We start from the raw sequence: 17539 nt of genomic DNA on the forward strand, positions 1-17539 counted from the left end.
TAAAACATTTATTGCTAGAAGTTGTTATTTGCAATTTGCCTTTAGCTTTGGTAAAGCAGCCATTAGTGGCTAATGCAACGAATAAGCAAGTGAGAAGTCTCCTCATTGTAAAGCTATCTATTTTGTGTGTGTGATGGAAAAGGCGTTCCGTTTAAAACTTGGCCTTTTCCCATGATTACCTTGCATCTTACAAATAACATTTCTGCTTTGTAATTTCCACCCTTTGCCCTCCCCATCTGAGTTAACTGGGTGGAGGAGACGATGCCACGCTACCAAAGACTTTGTATGGGGAAGCAATGTTTTTCCACCCTTGGTTGCACTATTTTGCTGGATAATTTTGAATGTGTCATTTCGCTTCTTTCTTCCCATTGCTTTCCTCTTAGTTTATTTTTTGAAATCAAGAGTAGTTGGGAGACAGTATGTCCTTGCAGAGAGCAGTCCCTAACCTCACAACTCTGCAGCTGCCACGTGTTGCTTAGCCATACTTCATGGCTCTAGATTATGTGGTTGCCCATGAGGAAATTAATTTGCTGTTCCTTGCAAATGAAAAGGTCTCACTGAGCTGGTTCCTGATAGAGAGCCCAGAGGGTAAAGGGTCAGTACTAATTTCTGAATTTCACTGCCTAGGAAGGGAATGAGAAGTCTTGGGAGAGGGAAGATAGCATCTCTCCCCTCTTGTCCAGTTTCTTCCCCACTCTTTTTTCCTGCTCGTTCACAGACAGCTGATACAGGACGTGCCTCTCTCACTCCATCTCCTTAGGACACACAGACCCTCCTCTACATCTCCCTCGTTGCAATGGTCTAGAATTCCCCACCATTCATCCTCCTAAGCCTGCCAAACTGGTAGAAAGATGGGGCCTTTGGAGATGAGACAGAGAAGGATCTAGAGCTGGGCTTTGCTGGTGTTGGTATCTGGGAGATGTTAAGGTTTTCCTCTGCTGGCATTTCTGCACAAGGTCGCTGGTTTAAGACTTAAGGGAGAAGAAATTGTCTTGGGATACCTCAACCAAGATTTTCTAAGTGTTTTTAATGAAAACTTCTATTTCTTCTCACTGGATGCTATGCTAAGGTCACAGTTTCAATCTGAAATATTTAGAAGATCTAAAGAAGCAATATTTTCAGTAATTGATTTGATGGCAGAGTATTTAAAAACAGATACTCTTAAAAAGTATCAAGACGCACTTAAACACGATCTTATTAACAAATCAATTTTTAAATGTGACCTAGATTAAAAATAATAAGACACAGTTGCAGAAAAGCAAAATAAAGCAAGTGCCAGCACTGTGAGCATTCAGTGGCGTTTCTTTCAGTTCCTGCAATGTACCAAGGGGTTTCCAAAGACTAAATCATTGAATCATATGATCCCACAAGGATCACGTATGCAACATAACACAATTACTGTCAGTGTTATCTGTTTAAGAATTTCCAACGTAAATTCTTAAGGCAGTGATAGCATAAAATTCCCCATATGCTAAAGCAAAACTAAGAAAAAACATCCACTCTGTTAATGCTTCTGATTGCTGCTAGATGTCTAAGTGATAATAAAACAAATTTAACTTTAGGAAGATTTTTTCTTTCTATGACATTGAAAAGATTTTGGAAACATCTTTCAAGTGTATGAAAAACAGAACAGACCTTACTTAATTGGCTTTTTTTTTTCCTTAACGAACAAAACACACCAAAACATCGGCCTGGAAGAAAAGCAGCAGGATTTTTATTCAGGATACAGTCAGAGAAGTGTTTGCTGTTACAGCTAGCTTTTAAACAAGGCATTTCCCCTCTCCTCTTACACGCTGAAACTGATTTAGACAAAGAGAACTTGCTTTTCATTCAAGCTGATGGTCTACTGTCGGTTCTCAGGAGAGGTGGAAGCTTCTCAACTGTGCTAACCTTGTCGTGATTGACCACCTCTCTTTTTGCAGTCATTGACTCACCTGTTGACAACTGAGTCCAATGAGAGTATAAAATGGATGAAGAACAAACTATGATGGGACCAATAATAATTTGATGGGCTTGGCATCCATTGGTTGTTGGTAGGTGGTAGAGCTCACCAGTTCCATTCTGGACACAGCCCAGAGATGGAGTCTGCTGACTCCCAGTAGCACTGAGAACAGGGTGAATGCTTTCCTTCAGTTTTATCTCCAAATCAGGCAGATATTGACTGACCTTAGAAATGTGTTTAATTTTCAACAATGACCGCCGCAGGGGGAAAAACATCTAGGTTTATATAAAGCTAAATGTTTGCTTTTGACAAGTTAAATAACGAACACCCTCGCTTTGAAAATTTCAGAAAATCCATTTATTAAAAGAATTACGTTAGATCCAGAAATGAAGCAAACCTCTTTCAAAGCAGTGTCTTTAATGTATGCCTAGTCAGAAAATGAGTGGGACTTGTCTGAGTAAATTCAGACATTTCTGCACTGCGAGGTATGTAGGATAAAACTCCCCCTCCAATGCGGAAATGAGGTGAGATGAATTCTAGCCCACTTGTTTGTACAATCAGTCCTTTGCTATTAAGGCATCATCAAAATTTTCTTTCTTTAACCTTTGGGCCATGCACTTCTGTGTCTCTTACAGAAACTGGATAGTAATTATCCAAGGAAAATGCTGTTCTGAAGAACTGTGGGGACTAATTGGGGAAAGCGGCAAAAGCGGTTCTAAAAACGATACAACATCTTTTCTCCACTGCTGTGGGCTTCTGTCCTGCTCCCATAGTTTGTGTACCACTGAAGATCATTTTCAGTGATTCATGATGAAGAAATGTACTTTCATCCTGAAAAGAGACCATTTTTTATCGTCAGAACTCTGTAGTGTAGATTATGTAGTTCAGAAACATTCGTTTTCTCTTGAGGTCTCAAGGGCAGTGCTGTTCATACTTCTGGCTTCTGAGAATTGTAACGGTTGTTAAAGTGCAGATAAGCTTCTCTAAAAACATTACAAAATCCCTTTTTTTATCAGTAGAGAAATGGGCAATTGTGAATCATTATGAAACTGGGAACATCGGGTTATGTTGCTGCAGGTGGCTTGGAAATCCTTATTTTCTATTCCTTGTTCTTTGCAAATCCATATACACTCTGTATACATAGATTCTACTGCTTTCTAGGCTAATAGTCATAGAGTCATAGAATGGCTTAGGTTGGAAGGGACCTTAAAAATCACCCAGTTCCAAGCCCTCTGCCATGGGCAGGGTTGCCAGCCACTAGATCAGGCTGCCTAGGATCCCATCCAACCTGGCCTCGAATGCCTCCAGAGATGAGACGTCCACAGCCTCTCTGGGAACCCCTCTTAGAAGTTCAGGGGCACAAGAGGAGCCTGAGCAGCCATGAAGGCCGAGACAAAGAACTCAATCAGTACCTCAGCCTTCTCCGTGTCTGAGGAGGCCAGCTCTCCTTTCCATTTATCGGAGGGGGTACGTTCTCCTTTGCCCGTCTTTGCCACAAGCTCACAATCTATCATGACTGTTCCTCAGGGGCAGCTCTTTGCAGTCTATCTGCTTAACAGGGCAACTCGCCCACCTCTCCTACCTCGCTTATCCCTTCTAAAAAGCTCGTAGCAGTGCATCCCCTTTCCCCAGTAGTCCTTCTCCTGCATTTGTGCTGTTTTGCTCCATCAGTGGAAGCTTACAGGAAACCGGTGAGCTCTCATTTTCTGGGGCCACTAATCTGAGAATGGAAGTTATAAATCACGGTGCTACTGTTATTATTCGTTTTCAAATTACGATAGTATCTAGAAGCTAAATCTGATCAACACTGGGTAGATAGAACCATGTTCAGAAGAGAAATGTTTTTTATTCCTCAGACAATGAGAGTTTATGGTAGCCTGCTTGCCTCCTTCATTCTCTTTGTATATAAACTGGGAAGCACAAGCTTAAATGAGGTTTGCAGCCCTTCCCCAGTGCTCTTAAAATTGCACGAGCCCCAAACTGATGGGCTGTACCGACAGATGAAAGGTATGGAAATGTGCTTTCCACACAAATAGAATCGAGTCAGCAGAAAATCCCAAACCCAGCATTTTGCAGCGGCTGGCTATTTTTGAGTGCTTTTTGTGGGAAATACATCCGAAGCTTTCTTTTTCTTTTATTCTCCCTACAGGTTGCATTCCTATCCCCAGCTTTAAACATTTATAGTGCAGACGTGTCCCAGGGAGCAGGTCAGCCTTTATAGTTAATGGTAAGAGAGACTTCTAGAAGACAATTCGTCTGACCCAATTTAAGTATTTCCTTTATGGTGACAGAAATCATTCAGCAGAGTCCCCTGACTGATCCCTCTCTGCTTTGAGGGAGCCTGGAGATTTCTCAGCCCCTGCCAGCTACTCCACAGACTTTTAAACTGAAACAATGGCATCGTCTGTAGCTCAGAGGAGAACTGGTGTGAGCAGCATCCATCAGTCAATCCTTTTTATGGACTTGGTCCCTTATATTTTCTGCAGATTTTGCCTCCAGCAAAGCTTTTTACAGAACATAACACGTACAGCCTCGTACAAATCTTCTGGAGAGGAGCGGTGTTTTCTTCTAAAAAGTGCAAATTGCTTCTTTTTCCCAGAAGTTTTAGGTAAGGAGGTTATTAGATCTTTACGTGCAGTAGGCTGCTCTTCCATCTCCATCACATAAGCATTTATTTCAGATGGCACCCTGGCTTTCTGGTGGAGGAATGCTCTCCTGTTGATTTCACTGGGGACTGGAATTTTAACCTTAGTGGCCTGTACTCGGCAGGGGTGTTCTCACCCAGAGCTCGTAGCCTGTGTTTGCACAGGATTCTCTGCAGGTCCAAGCACAGAGAAATTATTAACAGTATTACATCCCTGATTTCATAATGGCATTTAGGATAAGTTCATCAACCTCTTTGTTCAGGAAACTGCAGATTTCAGAAAAGCCTATGAAGTCGATGCAAACTCCCATTCCAGACATTACATCTTTGTTCTCATGCCTGCATGATCTGTCACTGGGCAAACTCTATCCCAACTTTAGCTGGTCTTGTGTTCAAAGACAGAAGCAGAGTCACAGAGGCCAAGAATATCAATTTTCTCATACTGTGGGTAGTTTTCCTGTCTGTGTGAGAGTATCTTGATAAAATGGTCACAGTCAGAACTGTTTATTCAAAGCCATCTTTTCTGAGTGAATGAAAATAAAATGTTTTCTACCACACGTGTTAGGCTGAGTGGCTTTTATCTCCCAGCTGAGTACATCCAAAGCAACTCAGAGAAGCAATGCCAGAATAATGGCAAAATCCACATTCTTCCACTGATGCGTAGGAGGTAGATGAAAGGTTCTGGACCTTTCAGGACATGCAGCAGAACCCACTCCCTCTGATCCTGGTCTTTTTTACCCATGCTGCGTGCAGAGTATTTGGGTGAATAGCAGAAGGGACCACAAGCAGTCCTGCAGGTAGGAAACTCAACGCAGAGGTTTTATATGTATATATTTATATAGCCACAAATATATAGCTACATTATAGATTTATATATACATACACATATAAGGTGTCTTTCTGGAAGTGCACAGCTTCCCATGGGGCCTGTGAAAGCTGCTGTGCTCTCTGCGTGTAAATGGGGTTTCCTTTTAGTTGGGAATGGAAAAGAGAAGAGGGATTTGAACCCTGAGTATACGTAAGAGTTTGGATGAGCCGTGAGTTAGAAAGGTGTGGGGTAAAACCGAGTGAAGCAGGGCTATACAGCTGGTTTTCCCTCATCTCAAGGCAGTGTCCATCCCCAGTCATTATTCTGGGATGGACAAAGCTGCCTGTCTGTTATTTTGGCATCGGAAACACTTTCTTAACAAAAGATTGAACAAATTGTTCTGTTTCCGTGAGACCATTTAGCTTTAACTAACTCGGTCCTTTTGATTTAAAAAGAAAAAATAAAAAAGGAAAGGAAAAAAAAAAAATTCAACGCCTTGTTAGAAATTCTCAGTTGGCAATAGTCTGCGGGTTCTCACAGCTGTGTGGATATAGCACGCCTCTCCTTGCAGGGGAATGAAAGCCTGTCACGACCTCTTTCCATGGGATGAGCGTTAATGCAAACAGGATAAGATGAAGGATCCATCATCGTTTCCATCAGGAGACAAATTGGATCAGCCGGGGCGATGGCTCTCAAGGTGGGGAAATATATTGGAAATCAGATGGCAAAGGTCTGAAAGCAGCCTTGGTTGAAAAATGAACTGATTTGTGCGGTGATTTCAGAGCGAAAAGATGTGGCGTGGGAAGGGCTGGCTGATGAGGACGGGGACTGCTGTCCGTCTCAAACCCATCATCACTCCTGTGGGTGATAATCTGGTGTGTAAAATGAAATTTTCTGCCCAGCAGAATTCATCTCTCTTACTGTAGTGACATTTTTGCTGCTGAAGATGGGGAAGTAAAGCGCGCTCTGCCCGCGTGCAGATCTGTGTATGAGCTGATGAGCTGTCCTGTTTTTGTTTTGTGCTTTTATATCCAGGTAGCTATAAACAGGTTTTCCTTTTTAATGTTATTAAACTTCAGTCGAATGTGGTTTTTGCAGTCATGGAGAATTAGGAGAGCCCTCCAGTGGCCAAGAAAAAGACACCAACATTGCTACGGCAGTGAGCCAAACAAGGCTAGGAACTAGGGAGAGAAATATGTGCTACATATTTAAAAGGTAGTAACTTCCACTTTTGTGAGGGGTGACTTATTTCCTGCTTACATTGGTGCCTTTGATCCAGAAGAATTCCATAGCACTGGACCAATGCTCTGTCCCTGAGTGTAGTGGTATGTATTTCCTCATTCATCATTCCTGTCTAGGAGGGCTTGTTTGCATAAAGGGGAAAATACTTCAGGGATAAACTAATAGGTTTTGTATTTAATAACTTTGTACAGGAAATGAAAATGAAGAGAGCTCGGTCCTCACTGAGGTGATTCTTAGTCCTGAGATTGCAATAGCTGCAGAAAAAAAATCTCTTTGCACAGAAAAAATAAAATAATAATTATTTCTTCATTAAATAGCCCCCAAAGGCAAAGCTGGGATGACCACGTGGTTGCTGCGTGTGATATTAATGTAAATGATGGTTCTGGCAATTTTGTTAACTGGAAGAAAGCTGCTGAAAAAAATTCTTTTCCAGATAGCAGTCCATGCAGTTTGACATCTGTTTCTGATAATTCCCAGTTAGCAACATCAGGAATGGCTCTTCTGGTTTGAGGTAGGGGGTTCTGAAAGGTAAATGAAGAGACTCAGTGAGTCCGTGGGAGAAGCAATATGACAAGTTATACGCTATTTGTAATGGAGTCTGAAAGCACGTGAATGACAAAATATTTAATCAGAATGTTCCATGTTTTCCCCTAACCTTTCTTTAATATTCATAGGGTTGAGGCGTGCAGTTTACCAAATACAAAACAAATTAACACATCATGAGAAAAGAAACACAGTTGTGCTGTCACATAGATCAGAAATGTCACACTTCCCAGGATTATTTTTTTCTGCACCTGTTATTAAGACAGTTACCACAATTTCAGTTATTTTATTTCACTTAATGACAGTTACTTGTATTACATCTGTGCTAAAATGCATCTATTTTAATGATAGCCCTTCTTTCAGTCTTCAGCTGTTTCACATTAATTCCTTGGGGATTGATCCTTGGCTTTTATAAAAACCCATTGCCAGTGTAACCAGCTATAGACTGAGCTCTCTCTGTCTAAACACTTAAGAAGAACATTATTTATTTGGCTTTAAACTCTATTCTAAGGCTATTTCTTTCTACGTAAGTTCTGACCCACAAAACGAATGCAGTTGGTTTACGAGTGGCTCCAAACTCATGTTTTAGAATAGAAAACTTCTATAAGCTTTATACAAGACAAATAAAACCTAATAGAAAATTTCTATGTGCATTTCAATTAAAGCAGCATTTAAGCCCTAGATCAACAAATTAAGTCCATTTTATGAGTCACTCAAATGCCTCCTTAATTCCTGAAGTCAACGACAGTTACGTGTGTGCTTCAAGTTAAGCAATGTTTAAGCACCAAAGAGCCCATCGATGAAATAGACTTTGAACAGGGAAGCAGCCTTTACTGAAGATGTCCCCTCATGATGGACATGTGGAAAAGAAACCAAAAGTAGTGGTAAACATAATAGTTATCCTTTAGTATTTCAAAACGTGCCACCATAATGTGAGCTGGGCATTTTTATTACGCAGAGTTTTAATCTACGTGCCCTGAATGGTCTTAAAGCATTTTGTTTCAGTTCCATAGTATGCAACTACTGAGTGTGATCACACCAACTGCTTTTTTTTCCCAGAATCTGTTGTATGTGGGCATGAATGTGTGTGTGTGCAGTAGAGTTCCAGATCACAGTTCAGAGTACACAGGGCTCGATGACTTGGGGTGTCTCTCTGCCTTCACTGGAATCCCTCACCATTAAACCATCTCTATGAGAAATAGTCAATATAGTTTATCTGGTAAGGATAATGTAGTCATTTTTGTTTCTGCTTTGACATACTCTGTACTGCACTGTGTGATTTGTCCTCTTCAAGTTATGCTTAAAATATATATCTACAGCTCCAATATCTGTATCAGGTACATGATATATTGGAATGGAAGAGCTCTGTATGAAATACACATTTATCTAACCATTTCTTGGGCTGAATTACTACTAAGCAGGACATCTAAGAATTATGAATTTGAAGAAAGTATTAGTCTCAAAATCAAATGAAACATCATTCTCTGAAAGCAGCCAACTCTCTGTTGAGGAGCCAAGATACACTGCCTCGTCTAGACACCCAAATTTCAGATGGCTGAAACTAAGTGAGATGAATCCTTTTGCTGTCATGGACTTCTCAGATATCCAGCCCATACCTATGCAAGGCCTGAGTTATGCTGTGCTACAGAATCAAAATTACTAGCTGTGTTCATGTGAAGATTAAAGGATGGCAAGCCCACACAGGTGAAAGATCTGAAGTGAAGTAGATGGATTTGTTATCCCAGAAGGTATCCAAAATGACATAGCCAGCAAGAGCTGCAGATTGCAGACACAGGCACAAACTAATGCTACAGACACCAGAAACGTTCTTTGATCCATTCTGTTCTTTTGGGGCTGCAGTCTCACACAGTAGCAGTTCAGGAGTGCTTCTCAAATCACAGATGAGGCAGCCGTGAGGTTCCTTCTCCTCAGTTACCATGACCCTAATGCTATTACCATAATCCACTTTTCATGCCTCATCATTCCACCTTCTGTTTGGTGTGACTGGATCCTTCCTAGCTATCTGTTACAGGATGATGCTTTTGAGAACTACCGTCTCACTTTCTGAAGTGGACGTGACCACTCATCATTTCTTCTGCTTAATTCCCAGGCATTTTCTCTGCTGCTTGCTGGCTGTCCTCAAACTCTTACAGTAATCAGCTTGATACAAATTATTTTACAGCGCTTGTGTTGTGTTAATTTCTTTTTATACATAATGATATTCAATTCGAGACAATGGCATCTGTAAGACATACATATATGTTGCTGACATTGTGACACTCCTGTCATAGCAGGACATTTTTTCCTCATCTTTATTCTTGATGTATTTCGTTCAAATTGTTTTGGTTTGATCTCCCATTAAATAATAAGCCCAAATTCAATGAAGCTAGGTGCCATAGGCATTGGGAATTGGCTTGGCAGCATTTTGGCCTGTGTTCCAGGCATTTGGAGTAGGACTCACTGGGCTCAATGTAGGTGTTTACATCAGCCCTAGTTGCTAGATATTCCCTTTCAGGCAGCGAAAATCTCAGGGTATGGGATGGAGCTGAGGGCAAAATCAATCTCATCCTAAAGTAGCTGACTACAATAGATCAGATGATTTTCATTACAAAAAATTTCTATGTCTTTCCACTGGCTGCAAAGAAAACCCAGGCTAATTGGCTCCTCTGGAGATACCTGCGCTGGAGAAACCCAAAGAGATGTGACATGAAACCATTCCAGAGTTTTTCCCTTCCTTTCCTGCTGACCTCTGTGTGACTTTGGACAAACTACTGCATTGTGCTGTTCTGTTTGATTTTCCTCCTTTCTTTTCCATATTTATAGTGTTTGAGGGGGTGGAGACTCTCTCTCCTTGTGTGTTCATAGCGAGACCATTGGAGGAAGGTCCTAATGTTTTTTAGGATATCTGAATACTAGCAGGGGAATAATTGGGAATTTCTATTCCTAGTGCTTCTGAAATATATGTTTAGCAGTTATAAAGTCTTCAAATGCCATTCAGCCTGTGTGAAGCTATTAAATCCCACTAGCTCTGTGCAGAAGACAGAAGCACAATGAACTTCCAAGGCTGCGTGCAGATCACCCACTGCTTTTTTTGCTTTCCAGCAGAAGCAATTGAAAATTAGATTTAGTTTCAGACTTCGGGGAAGACAAAAGGAGCCAACACAGGTTTCTGGTCAACTGGAAAGTCTCACTGGGGACTATAAGATTCTTTCCACATGTGCAAGATGTATTAGTCAATATATGTAGAAAGCTCTTAGCAACCTCAATAACCTAATCCAGGTTTTTGATTTCTTTATTCCTAAAACAAAGATTAATTTTCTTCTCCTTTCCACAGCCTATTATTTTTAGTAGGTCAGATGAGACTCTTCTTGTGGCTTTCAGGCCAAATCCTGCCTGGCAGCTTGGCTGATGCTTTACAGCCTGTTTTTAAACACGGCTTCCTCGAGAAGAGACATTTTTGGTTTGCTCTTCATCATTCTCCTCATGAACACACTGGCTAATTCCAACCAAAACTGATAGAGGGGCCGAGCTCCAGATTCCGTGTGCAGTAAAGAGGACACTATCTCTGAGAGGATGCTGTGGGCTTGACAGTTCAATGAGGACAAAACACTGGCAGGAAAGCTTCATTTGCTCTCAAGGCTACTTCTGCTGCTCTTTGTGTTTTTAGATGTTTTCCACATTTATGAAGGGTTCAAGTTAGGTAGCACAGCACCCCAAACTCTTTACGTACGTTAAAGCCAAAACGATAACAGCGAGTCTCCCTAGGGATGTGCTGATGGTGGGCATCCTCCCTTTTGTGTAAGGTCCAATTTTTGTTCAGTCTCATATCGAGTAACCCAAGTAGAGGTGCATACCAGGAGACTAATGGCCTAAAAGCAAATTTGCTGTTGTTGTTCCTTGCTGACTTGGACAGCAGTAAGGTACTTCTGGGCACTTAAGGGAACAGAGTGTTTCACAGTCAGTTATCATGCATAGTGTCCGTATGTTTTCAGAGGAAATGGGGGATTGAATTCTGAGAATTTTATTACTCTCCACCTTTTCTTTCTGTTCTTCCTTTCAACTTGAGACTTAGGAGATGAGTCCTTAGGTCTTCCTAGCATGCACTGAAAAACGTCACAGTGAAACAGAGTGGAGGCAGCGACAGCAAAAGCTTGACTGGCACAGCCTGAATTACGCCACAAGAAATTTCATTGCCTAATGTACTGAAAAGAAAAGTGCAGGGCAAGACCCCTTGTTTTATACTTACTTGGCAGTGGTTCCATTATGCTTGACTGAAAGAAAGTGGAACTAGTAAGACACACTGTTGTCATCATTTGTGCAGGTATGACCTAACCCCATTTTTTTTATTATTTTACATATTTACACCGTAAACAGAGGACCAGGCCTTTGTAATCCATGCACACACACAAGCGTAGGCTGCTCTGAAAGTAATGCCTCCTACTTATTTCCGTGGAAACTACAACAGAGACAAAGCAGAGGTGACCCACTGTTTCAACAGCTGCTGTGATGGCATCACTGCTGAAATGCACCACCCACTGCCTCACTGTGCTCACATCCACTGTTCAGTCTCCATAAACATTCAGCAAGCATCAGTGAATGTCAGTGGGTGCCATTTTTTCCGCATGGAGGAATTCAGTTCCACCCCTTTGCTTCATACACACTTCCATGTCAGACACCATTCAGTCAGCCTGCCCCTCTGCTGCCACCTGTCTCACAGCAACACAATGTTGTAATGGAATATTGGTGGGAAGGTTCAGCCTGTACTGTCATCCCACCAACGTCCACCTCTGACATCATGGGCCAACATAATAAAATAGGAGGCATTACTTTTGGAGCAGCCCTCGGATAGAAAATGGGTTCTTTGTGTTCTCATCTGTGAAACACCAACCTTGAATTTGACCTTGCATAAAATCACAGTTATTGTGACATGAACGTTTCTGTGCTCTCATGTGATGTGTGGTGTTTTGCACATTCACCTGAAGCAGCTCACTTAAAAAGAAAGAACACTGGCACAATTTGAGCGTGTCAAGGTTGGTTCTTTTGTGTGTTCTTATAATCTCCCTGCAATGTCTCATCATTTGTCTCATAACATGATTCACTTGTACAGGTTTTGTAGCTGTAGAGAATGACAAGTGTATTAATGTGCTGGAAGAAATATATTAATGTGTATCTGGAAGTCATTTATTATTTACGCTGTTAGAATCTTTTTACACCCACAGTAAATATTTTCCAACTTCTATGAAGCTGGAGAGATTCATCACCACGAACCTGCACTTTTTAATTTTGTCTTTCATCACTACCATCGTATTTCCAGCAAAAAAAGAAAGTCTCCTGTTTCTAACAAATGAGTCCATCAACCGAAATGAAGGTTTTCATTTGTGCGCCTGATCCTCCCCTCCGCATACAATAGCTCGCAGCTGTGCTCACTTTGTGTACATCTCAAGTACATGCGGCAAGGACCAGGTTTGATTAGAAGAGCTGTACTCTGGAGGAGGAGTGGTTTCTTTAAGGGTCTGTCCTCTAGCAGCATACAGTTCACGGTGAGGAGCCATATCGCGGAGTGGCAGAGAAGCCATATCTGGCGTTCCTAGGATCTTTCTAGAAGCATCCTGTCTGCAAAGATCTTTAAGTTGCTGTCCATCTCTACTGCTGCTTGAAGGGCCCGGCTCCACGTGATATGTGACCCATTCCCACTCCAAAAATTGCCATTGCTGGCATGCCTGAAACAAGAAAAAAAGCGTAATACTTCGCCAGGTTATGGCCACGTTGCTGCTGCGTTTGAAAGTGCAGCTGGATCCATTTTGCAGTGCATGGTGAGAAAGTTTATGGTCCAGAAGCCCCTCTGGTAAATTAATAACTTCCTTAAAGTGTGTGGTCTCGTATTGCTTACCCAACTGAATAGTCCCACTAATTTTAAGATCAGATGCTGAAGTGTCATGGCGTAATTAAGGATTGTCGGGGTATTTTTCAAACAGAAGAGGTGAGAAAAGACTTCTTGTGCCATTTGAAACCCTTCTGCCTTGTATAAAAAATCACACAGAGATAGGCAAATGCAAAGGTAAGCACTAAACTCCCAATTACAACATCCGAGTTGTGAGGAATTAGTTGATGATCCTGCATTTCTGCTGTCAGCTGTAGTTCTGCCTCTCAGTTCGCCTCTAGGGATTTAAACAGTTCATTTCCACAAATAAGAAATGTATTTCTTCCTCCTCCTCATTCTTCTCTTTCATCTTTCTCTCTGCCTGCTGTTTTTTCATCAAAACCACCGTAGGGAAACCTTTGAGATTCTCCTGAGTCTTATCACTGAGAATGAGATAACTGTCATAAAGGCGTTCGTGGCGTTTCACGTGGAAGTGGATTGAACTAAGTCAGGAAGAGCGGTGGTGTAACGAGGTGGCTTGGTGGACAGAGTGAATTTCTTGTGCCAAGCTTTGCACTGCACAGTGGAAGAGACTGCTGTGCCTGGAAAGCTTTCAGAGATGGGAAGGAGCTCATCACATCAGTGGGTGGGGAAACGGGTGATACAGCAGTCATTGTAGGGAATTCCTTTTCAATCTCCCTTGGGTATTGAAACATCTAGCATCGATATTGTGGAGGTTGAGCATCAGAGGTCCAGCTGGCAGAAGTGATGGAGAAGCGGTCAGCTGGAGGTACCCCCAGCCCACACTAACGTGCAGTGCCTGCCTGGTTTAGTTTTGGTGCTGCTGGTTAAATGGCACGATGTCAACCTCGTTGGTCACTGCTGGTAGGGCAAGCTAAAAGACTCTTTACCACGTGTGGATTGGGTGGGGACTGAGGGATTTGACTGTGTGAAGGAGTGCAAGAGCCGGCATACAAAGATTTCTGTTGCCGGTGTAGGTCTCACTCTTGGGCAGGGCTTATTCTTTTCCAGCAGTGCCATAGGTCGCTTTTCAGTCTCTTCTGGACAGGAGGCAGACTGATCTGTGTGTAGCTATATCCATTTCTTTGTCTGCCCGCACTTCCATCATCTTGACCTGTTTGGGTGTTCTGACGTAGATTGGCTGTGCCTCTGTCTTGCGCAGTCACAAAAAGAAACCGGTGAACACCATCACGTAGGAATGAGTTCACTTTCAAGCTGACCAAGTCCTTCTGCCTGCCAAGTGCACTTAGCTTCATTTGGTTGCTCAGTACTTCATAGCAGAGATCGCTGTTACCTGCTGCCTAGCAAGTTCTAGCAGCTTTTTATGCGTAATGCATCACGGAGGGGCACTGCGTCAGCAGAGAATCAGCATCAGCAGCTCAGAAACAGATATTTCTGTCATCTTCTGTTTCATTGGATTTGCTGCTTTTGTACAGAGCAACGTTTTCATATTGAATGAGTCCAATGGACACGGTCAGGATTTGACTGGATCCAGCCAAAGGGAAACTGTGGCTTGGTACTTAATTGTACACGAGGAAAGTTTGCAAAAGGAGCTTTTCCTGAAGAGGCTGTGGTAGAAATGCAAAGAGATCATTAAACAAAGGTGCTAATTTGTGGACCGAGGAGCAACAAGTTATTTTCCCCACCCAGATTTACTCCAAGACAATTTTCTTCGTCACACCTATCTTTATTTTTGAGGGCTTTTGTTGTTGTTCAGTCTATGTAATACAGTAGTGCTACCTGATGTCCTGTTTCTGATTTTCTACGGGTAGCTGAATTGAAAAGATGGAAGGGAGAATCATTTTGGATTGATTCTTAAGCTCTTCTCACATAAATGAAGAAACCATTTCCTTCACTGTGGAAAAAATATTTAGTTTAATTCAGTGGCTTTTTGGAGGGGCGTGAAGTGCAATAAAGAATGGTTTTGAAATTAAAGCCAGCTCAGTCTTTGTCTTTGTAATATTGGAACCACTTGAAGAATCTTCAAGTATTTCTGCTGGAAAATGCAGGACGGCATTTAGAAAAGCGAAGCATTTACGAAATGCATAAGTAGTTCAGCTTTTGAAACTGTCATTCTTTTGGTAATTCAGAAAACGATAAACTCCTCCAAAAGCTCATCAAACTCTTCTGCTCAAATCCTTCAGCCAAGATATTGATGCCGGTGCGGAAGGTGCTGTGCAAACAGTGAGAAAACAGGCGGTGCAGGCAGCAGGTGAGGGATGGAGGCTATTGCCCAGGCTCTGTGACTCTGCCCTCCACAGAGGCAGCAGGAAAAGGAAAAGGTCTTTGAGGGACAGATTTCTGCGAGTTGCTTGGAGGTTTGGAGCACCTCTCACTCCAGAGTTCCCGAAATAAGGTTTTCTCCTCAAGCCCTGCTTTAAGACAACCAGTACGTTGGTGGTGGTCGTGATGTGTGAACGATACCGAATTCATTTTCTCTCCTGCTTTTTAGGGCTAGAGATGTGTGGGACGAGGAGATCTGGAAGCGTTGACAAAGGTCAATGCGTCGAAAAGCAGATTTCTCGAGAAGGACTGCAGTTTTAGGAACGTTCTTTTGGGAAGGAGATCGTGGACAGAGCCGTGTTCGCTTGCCTCAGAGCATCGCGCTGCCTGGGTAGTGAGGGCATTTGTTGTTTTTGCATATTTAAAACAAAAATACTCATTCCAAAACTCTCTCCCCCATCTTGCATTGCCATCTATGAAAATGTTCAAAAATCTCCAGTTTCCCAGATGGCAGGATAGTTTTCTGGCTAGTTCTCTCATCAGTGCGTGCTGGCAATTTATTTGTCTTTCTAGCCCAAGTGTACTTTTTTCCTTTCTTTGGATAACATTCCTCTTTCCATCCTTGAAGAGTGAAGAACGAAGCCTTTCCATCTTAAATATGAGTACCAGGAAAATCCAGGCCGTTGCAGGGTGGAGATAGATGTTACCAGGGGTTCTATACCATTGCTCAGGAATCAGTATAAGCACCGTGTCTGATCTAAAGCTGTGAGCACAGACTGTAAACAGAAGTCCATTGCTGGATCCCTTTTTTTTCTGTCATAATTTCTTTGTTGTCCTCCTCTTTGGTTTCTGCGTTAATTTCTGCTACTAGTGCATGTACTTATTTTGGTTTACTCCATTAAAAGTCAGATTTCTGTTTGCTTCCTGAGATCCTTCTGAGTCCATGGTCCCAGATGATCCTCCTCAGCAAATTCATGCCTTTTTTCTTAAAGATTTCCTCATATCCTAGTGTCACAAGCCAGAAAAGCCTGGCTAGGTCTGAACTGCTCCCTACCATGTCCCAGGCTGCAGAATGTCACCCAGTTCCCACTGAGCTCTCATTTCCCCAAAATGACCAACTTTCTGAGCGTCTCCATCCAAACCTGTGAGCGTCCCCTCACTCCTCCCTTCCCCAGACCCTTCTCATCCCTCTCCACAATGCCCTCAGCTTCTCAAGCCCTTGGCATCCCTCCCTGCCCACACCGTGGTTTCCTTGCCCAGATCTCTTCCCCCTGCTTCCTGGCTCAGTCCGAGCACTCATCCTTTCCAAACCGCTTGCTCTCTCCAGCCAGTGGAAACCAGCGTTCTTTCTTTTCTTCCTTGTCCCCTTGATCATAGAAAGATAGAATCACAGATTCACTAAGGTTGGAAAGGACCTCTCAGACCCCCAAGTCCAACCCCAACCCACCCCACCATGCCCACTGACCACGTCCCTCAGTGCCACATCCCCACAGTTCTGGAACACCTCCAGGGACCATGACCCCACCACCTCCCTGGGCAGCCTGTGCCAGTGCAGCAGCACTCTTTCTGATGGGAAGCTTTTCCTAATATCCATCCCTTGGCACAACTTGAGGTCATCACCTCTCATCCTATCACTGTTAGCTGGGAGCAGAGGCTGAGCCCCACCTCGCCACAACCTCCTCTCAGGGAATGAGAGAACGATGAGCTCTCCCCTGAGCCTCCTTTTCTCCAGACTGAACAACCCCAGCTCCCTCAGGTCCTTTAAAGGTCCGTTCTTCATCCTAGAGCTCTGCCCCGCTCCCAGTGCCTCTCCCTGTCCCACTGCCCCCCCCTGGTGCCACCTGCCCTGCTTTTCCCTCGCCAGGAGCTCTGGGTTGTTACTCCAGCTCCCTTTGTTCTGATTCCTCCCTTCCATCAAACCACCCCATTTTGTTGTTTCTGCCTCTTGCTCCTGGCATGCCCAGGATCCCATCCGCTGGACCGGGTCCCTTCTCCCCTCTCCCTGTCCAAGCATCTCTGCTCAGTTCCGCACACCAAAGGCGCTGATGGCCTCGCCTTCCCCATTAAAAAAAAAAAAAAAAAAAAAAAAAACCGCAGGAGTTTTATTGATGCGCTGGCTTTTCCTTTTCTCCCTGGCTCTGATTTGCAGCGAGTGTTTTTTTTTTTTTTGTTTTTTTTTTTGCAGCAGCAGCAGCGTCCATCCCCGAAGCTCCCAATAAACCGGTGTGCGTGTGCGAGGGGAGGGAGGGAGGGAGC

At 43.0% G+C, this 17539-nt stretch overlaps 1 protein-coding gene across 1 annotated transcript in view; it reads left to right on the forward strand.

Annotated features, from left to right (window-relative positions):
- CRHR2 (corticotropin releasing hormone receptor 2) overlaps window positions 1-17539 on the forward strand; it is a 138069-nt gene that overhangs the window by 24252 nt on the left and 96278 nt on the right. The window lies entirely within an intron of this gene.

This window comes from Numida meleagris, chromosome 2, assembly GCF_002078875.1.
Source record: "Numida meleagris isolate 19003 breed g44 Domestic line chromosome 2, NumMel1.0, whole genome shotgun sequence".
Classification (NCBI taxonomy): Eukaryota; Metazoa; Chordata; class Aves; order Galliformes; family Numididae; genus Numida; species Numida meleagris.